This window comes from Vigna umbellata, chromosome 2, assembly GCF_029865625.1.
Source record: "Vigna umbellata cultivar VRB3 chromosome 2, Vumbellata_1.0, whole genome shotgun sequence".
NCBI lineage: Eukaryota > Viridiplantae > Streptophyta > Magnoliopsida > Fabales > Fabaceae > Vigna > Vigna umbellata.
In genome coordinates this window covers 4180706-4188737 of record NC_142166.1, presented here as the reverse complement: position 1 = coordinate 4188737, position 8032 = coordinate 4180706, and positions in this window count along the sequence as shown.

Sequence of the window (8032 nt, the reverse complement as noted above, 5' to 3'; positions counted from 1 at the left end):
ATCGACCTTATGATAGACCACAACCTCAGAGGAATCCTCATCAGCAACAACACCAACAGAGAATAATCCAATGTTTCGTCTGCGGAGGACCTCATCTGAAAAGCGTCTGTCCACAAGTTAATCTGCGCAACAAATGTTTTCTTTGCGGAGCTGAAGGACATTTTGCTAGAGATTGTCCCTCTAACAGAAGAGGAACAACTCAACCTCAACAACCGCCTCAACAGGGAAGGACTGACAATAGACCACAAGCGACTGGGAGAGTCTATGCCTTAACGGGAGCAAAAGCTGCCAAATCAGGTACTCTCATCATTGGATGTTGTAATATAGCTGGTAAAGACTTGAATGTATTGTTTGATTCTGGAGCGACACACTCCTTTTTGTCTGAAACTCTTATTCAAGAGTTGAACCTACCTGTAAAAGAGCTGCAGTATGATCTTATAGTATCTACACCGGCCTCTAAATTGATAAAAACATCGAGGATGTGTCCTCAATGTCCAATCATTGTAGAAGGACGTAGGTTCAAAGTACATCTTATATCTTTACCTCTACAAGGTTTAGATGTAATCTTAGGAATGGATTGGTTATCTACCAATCGTATCCTTATAGACTGTAACAAGAAGGAGTTGATTTTCCCTGATCCTGAAGAAGCGGAGTTGTTGTCATTACAACAAGTGTTGAAGGAAGTAAAAGATGGATCTCTGTGTTTCATTATCTTGACTCATGTGGAAATTGAGAAAGATAAACAAAATCTTGATATTCCCATAGTTAATGAGTTTAGTGATGTATTCCCAGAAGAAATACCAGGATTGCCACCTCAACGAGAAGTAGAATTTTCCATCGATTTAATACCTGGAGCTGGACCCGTATCGATATCTCCATATCGGATGGCCCCAGCAGAGTTGGCAGAGCTGAAGAAGCAAATTGAAGAACTATTGGAAAAACAATTCATCCGACCAAGCGTATCACCATGGGGAGCACCGGTACTGCTAGTGAAGAAGAAAGATGGGAGCTCTAGATTGTGTGTTGACTACAGGCAGTTGAACAAGCTAACCATTAAGAACAAGTATCCTTTGCCTAGGATTGACGATTTGATGGATCAGTTGCATGGAGCTCAAGTATTTTCAAAGATAGATCTAAGGTCTGGATATCATCAAATTTTGGTTAAAGCTGAAGATGTACAGAAGACTGCTTTTAGATCAAGATACGGGCATTACGAGTATGTAGTTATGCCATTCGGGGTAACTAATGCTCCAGCTTTGTTCATGGATTACATGAACAGAATCTTTCAACCCTTTTTAGATAAGTTTGTCGTAGTCTTTATAGATGACATACTTATTTATTCCAAAAGTCGAGAAGAACATGAGAGGCACCTAAGAATTGTGCTTGAGATCTTGAGAGAAAAGAAACTATATGCAAAGTTGTCAAAGTGTGAATTCTGGATACATGAGGTGCAATTCTTGGGACATGTTATATCAGCTCAAGGCATAGCAGTGGATCCAACCAAGGTGGAAGCAGTGTTACGGTGGGAGAGACCAAAGACTACGACGGAAATACGAAGCTTTGTGGGTTTAGCTGGATACTATAGAAAATTTATAGAAGGTTTTTCTAAAATAGTAGCGCCTTTAACACAGCTAACTCGCAAAGATCAACCGTTTGTTTGGACGGATAAGTGTGAGAAAAGCTTCCTGGAATTAAAGCACAGGTTGACAAGTGCACCAATATTGATTATCCCAAATCCAAGTAAGTCTTTTGAGATTTATTGTGATGCTTCACACCAGGGGTTAGGATGTGTGCTTATGCAAGAAAGGAAGGTGGTGGCTTATGCTTCAAGACAATTAAAGGTTCATGAGAAGAATTATCCTACTCATGATCTAGAATTGGCAGCAGTGGTATTTTCTTTGAAGATTTGGCGACACTATCTTTATGGTGTCCAATTTCAAGTATTCAGCGATCACAAAAGTTTGAAGTACCTATTTGACCAAAAAGAGCTAAATATGAGGCAAAGGCGGTGGATAGAGTTTTTAAAGGATTATGACTTCGAACTTTTGTACCATCCGGGAAAGGCGAATGTAGTAGCTGATGCTTTGAGTAGGAAGATGGTACATGTTTCTCATATGATGATCAAAGAATTGGAATTGGTGGAGAAATTCAGAGATCTGAAGCTACATATGGAATATGAAGTAGATTTCATTAGATGTAGTAATTTGACTATATCTAGCGACTTTCTAACTTTAATCAAAGAGAAACAATTGGTGGATCCTAACCTGAAAGAGATAGCAGAAATGATCAAAACAGAATCAACTAAAGAGTTTAGGTTAGGACCTGATGGAGTATTAAAATTTAGAAGAAGAATATGTGTACCAGACAATGCAGAAATAAAAAGATTAATCCTTGAAGAAGGACACAAGAGTCGTTTTAGCATGCATCCCGGCATGACTAAAATGTATCAAGATCTTAAGGAGTCCTTTTGGTGGCCAGGAATGAAGAAGGAAGTAGCACAGTTTGTAGCAGCTTGTTTGACTTGTCAAAAGGCAAAAGTGGAACACCAAAGGCCTGGAGGAATGCTACAACAATTAGACATACCAGAGTGGAAATGGGATAGCATTGCTATGGATTTTGTTACCCATTTACCACGAACAATGAAGGGTAATGATGCCATCTGGGTCATCATTGATCGATTGACAAAAAGTGCTCACTTCTTGGCAATAAATCTGAGAATGTCAATGACTAAGCTGGCACAATTGTACATAAAGGAAATAGTGAGATTGCACGGTATACCTTCTAGCATTGTGTCAGACAGAGACCCAAGATTTACTTCTAGATTCTGGCAAACCCTACAGGAAGCTATGGGCAGCAAATTACGAATGAGTTCCGCATATCATCCCCAAACTGATGGACAATCTGAAAGGACTATCCAGTCATTAGAAGATCTGTTAAGAACTTGTGTATTAGATCATCTTGGTAGTTGGGATGAAATACTTCCTCTTGTGGAATTTACCTATAACAACAGTTTCCAAGCAAGCATAGGTATGGCACCTTATGAGGCTCTGTACGGCCGACGATGTCAAACTCCGTTGTGCTGGTATCAAGATGGTGAATCAGTTTTAATAGGACCTGAGCTACTACAACAAACCACCAACAAAGTAAAATTGATACGGGAAAGAATGAAGGCTTCTCAGAGTAGACAAAAATCGTATGCAGATCAAAGGAGGAGACCGTTAGAGTTTGCGACTGGGGACCATGTTTTTCTGCGAGTAACTTCAACCACGGGTGTTGGAAGAGCACTTCGCTCCAGGAAACTTTCTCCTAAGTTCATTGGTCCATACCAAATTTTGAGACGAATTGGGCCAGTCGCTTACGAGATTGCGCTACCCCCTCAGTTGGCGAATCTTCATTCAGTTTTTCATGTCTCCCAACTAAGAAAGTATGTACCTGACCCTTCCCACATTATAGAAATAGAGGAGATTCAAATCCGAGAGGACCTCTCAGTAGAAGTACAACCTGTTTGTATAGAAGATACTAAAACAAAGGAACTTAGAGGAAAAACGATTAATTTAGTCAGGGTAGTTTGGGATAAAAGGACAGGTGACTCTACATGGGAATTAGAAGAAGATATGAAACAATTATACCCTCAACTATTTTCTTGAAGTATAGAATTTTCGGGGACGAAAATTTTTGTTGTTGGGGAGAATGTAAGATCCATGAAAAATAATTATAGTAAATTTTAGTATTTTATTAGTAATAATAATTTTAATGGATGGAAAAATGTAAATTTTGGATATAAAATTATAGTAATTTTAGAAGGAGAGGTTCAAATTTTTGGTAACTTATTTAGTAAATTTTTTTAAATTGAATAGTAAAAAGTAAATAGTAAATAGTAAATAGTAAAAAGTGAATAGTAAAAATAAATTTTCAGCATTTGGATTTCTTAGCATGGAAGAAAGTAGTAGGTAGAAATTAGGATCAGATTTGGTGAGAAAATGATTGAAATATTATTTTTAAATAATATTAAAATAATAAATAATATTAAAATATTAATGAATAGTAAATTTTTTTTACTATAAATAACCATGGGAGGGAAGATTATTTTGCACCAAGAGAAGAGAAATCAAGTGATAGAAAGTTAGAGAGAAATTTTTAGTTGCAAGAAGGGTAGAGGTTCTGAAAGGTTTCAGAGAAATAAATTCAGAGCAAGAGACGTCTGGAATAGAGGTAGGGGAGCTAACTTTTCTATGCTTTTATATTATGATTTAGTATTTCTATGCTTTTATATTATGACTTAGTATTGTTTTATTACTATTCATATCTTGAAATTATGTATGAATACTGTTAATGCTTACTGTATGTTTATCTATATTGAAATTCGGTGTTAATATTATATGCTGTTGTTTTGAATCTGTAAATAAGAAATTTGTTAAAAACTAGTTGAGGAACACTTTGGCTAAGGAAAGATTTGGTACTTAAGTTGTCCATTGTGACGCACCTCTCTTTCCTGGAAGTCTACTCGACAAGTTTTTAACTTAAATCTTATTGAACAGATTTTGTACTATTAAAATATTGTGCAATATATCTTGTTGGAATGGAAATGTCTGATGAATTCATTTTTGTGGTAGATATGGAATTATGAATTATAATTGTGATAATTGCATTTTATTATACTGCATTTGAATTTATGCATCTGAACATGTTATGGGTAGTATGGGGAGATTTTGTAAGGGTATAATGTGAGTTGAGGAATATTAGTATGGTATGAGTCTTGTGGAGAGATTAAATAAATGTTATGGTATTTGTGTATATGTTGATGTTGAGGGTCCCGTAGTTGGAGGTTATCCTGATACTCTAATAATCATCTAGTCTCAAGTAGAGAGGGATGAATTATGTGGTGAGAGGAGCAGGAGGTCCTGGTCTATGTGCCGGTTTTGGACATAGTGAGGGGATTAACCTTGTAAATGGTATGAAGTATTTTGAAAGTATATTAAAAAAAGAAGTAGAAGTCATTACAAGTGCATAACCTCCCGTGACCGCTCATCAACGTATCATCCGGATGAGTGTCTATTGGGTATTGTGGTGTCTATTGGGTATTGTGAGACGAGTGTCTAATAGGAATTGTGGTATGAGAGTGTCGAACATAATTATTATATGATGTTTATATCAAGGTAATTATGCATGATTTATAAATGATTTGTTGCATGTTAGCTCACCCTACTTGTTTGTGTTTGTTTTGTGTTTGGGTATGTGCGATGATCGTATAATTCGTTATACGGGAGCAGATGAAGGAATGTCGTCTGATCCAATGCCAATGAAGAGAGAGACAGAAGAATAAGCTAGAAGAATTCGAATTATATTTATGAGTTTATAGTTGAAATCTGAGTTTAAAACATGTGTAGACATATATTAACTATGAATTTATAAGTGTGAGATTACGGGATATTACCGTAAATGTAATGTTACAATATATAAATTATGAATTATCCAGTGTGAGATATTGGGATGTTACATAAACAAAACTCCAGGAAAAACATAACAATTTTTTGATTTCTAATGAAGATATAAACATTTGTTTTTATTAGTGATTTAGATACAGATTTACATTTTAAGAATTAGTTTACATGTATTAAAAGAAAATACAATAAATTCATTTAGTTATACATACTTATTTTTAATCATATATAATGTATATTCAAATCTAAAAAAAGAAAAAAGTATTATCAAGTTTTCTTGCTTAATAATTATATACTATTTCTCAACCCAAATTTGGTTTCAAATATGATTAATAAAGTAGGGTAACGACTTTTCACATCATGATCGAATTGCAACAATTATATATATATGCATTAACATTTTAGAATAATTTAATATTATTTTTCAAAAAAATTAAGCGTTAAATTCACTCTTTCAGTTTTTCCAGGATCGGATTTTGTTGTCCAAGCACGATAGATGCATATATATGATACCCCATGGACAACATACCTTCTACAAAATATATATTAACAGTATTTTAACAAATTTGTTTTTGTTTTCAATATTAAAAGTTTTAAATTAAAATAGACATTTTAGCACTTAATTACTTAAAATAACTAAATATATTATGTGTACTTTGTTGATTTGTTTCTCTATTAAGTTATATAAAACTGCCATTTAAATGTAATGTATTTTTTTTTTAAATCTTTGTGTTTATGTAAATCCAATAAGTAACCTAAATTATTTAAAACAGTCCATGTTAAAAAAGAGGCTATATTACATTGGTAATGAAATATAAAAGAAAATTATACTATTTAGTGTAGATTATAATTATGTTTTGGGCCATATATTTAAACTTAGAGCTTTCCAACTTTTCTCTTCCTAATACCAACAACAGTAAAGGAAACTCGTGAAAAATACACATCACACACAGCATAAACAAACACGATAAAAAAAAAAGAAAAAAAATTCTGATCATAAAAGTTGGTTAATAGTTCAATTTTATATTCGCCAATATAGATTTGATAAAGTGTATATGGTGCTCGGTAGTATTAGTATGATGAAGAAGGTTAGGTTGAGTAAATTCAGCATCTATTTATCAAATTATTTGCAGTGTTTTAGGGTTTCACCGTTTAAGTCATTAAATTAAGAGAAGAGTAAGAGTAATATACACACATTAAAATTTATTTGACTTATTTAACAAGAATAAAAGAATTTTAAAAGAGTAAATTTTTATAATTTTTCGAAAAGATGAAAGTAAAAAAAAATATCAAATAAATGTAAAAGAATTACGTATGTTAAAATATTATTTTTCTTGAAAGAAGGGTGTGAAAATGTAAAAGAAACAAAGACTTGTATAGATTTTTCAACTATCTGACTTTTCAAATAAAAACAGAGAGTAATTGGCTAGAACCTGCACCATGAAACTCCCCCTGCCACGTAACACCAAACCGCGGAAACAAGCTTGCAGCCGAAGCTACCATTGATCATTTCAATTCCATAGCAGGTTCATCACGTTCGCATAAACCTATAAATATTTCATCAAAGTTTCAACCTTCAAAACCATTCGTTGTTTCCTATAGCAACTTCAATATACGTTCATTCCCTCACTCTTCATCAAGTCTCAACGCTCCTTCTACAAATCAAGCATCATGAGTTCTAAAAACATCATTCAAAGTGCTATTTGCCACACCACAAGACCGGCTCCTCGTACCAATAACACCAATTCTTCGTCCTCAAGATCTTCATCCACAGCTACTATTCAGAAGGTCTTTTCAAGGAAGTATGAGAAGAAGAAATAAGAGCAATTTCCCCTTCATTTCGTTCTTTTTCTTCTAAACATTTCATATTATTTCATTACACATTTATTCTTTATGTATTCACTTACATTCAGTCTTATCCATTGTATTCTAAACAGATTATTTTCATTAATTCAATAGTTCATATTCACTTTGATACATAAATAGCATCAGATGTTCTTTTCTTACATTTATTTAAATACCTTTCATTTCTCTTATTCCTCCACCGTTGCGCCGGTCAGCCACCACCCTCTTCCTCTTTTCTCTCCTCCTCCACTCCACCGCCTCACGTCACTCTTTCTCTTTCTCTCAAATTCGATTAAAAAACTCAACTTGCTATTTCAAACATTTCAAACGCAGCTCGTAACATGATTTCAGAAAAATGAGGTTTGCCCATGAAAATAGTAATGAAATAACCGGTGAGTTTCGGAGCAAAGCATGGCGATTTACGAAAACATTTGCATGTGAAAACGAAACTCGTTGTTATGGTGCATGGCTTGTGTCACAAGCAGAGAAACAGTCAACGGTGTGAGTATATGCTCCCTCCGTGTATTTTCACACAATATATTATATTATAAATAAAGTAACGATCCGCGGTTCTCACACGGACTCAAACGGCATCGTTAAAATGTATATTTAATTTTCGTTCCCATTTATAAGTATACCAGACGCCGTTGATATACTGTAATGACGTTGTTTAACGTAGCGGCGATTTTGAAAAATGCTCGTAAAAGGAAAAAAAAAATAGAGATAATTATAGTTTTAATTCCTTT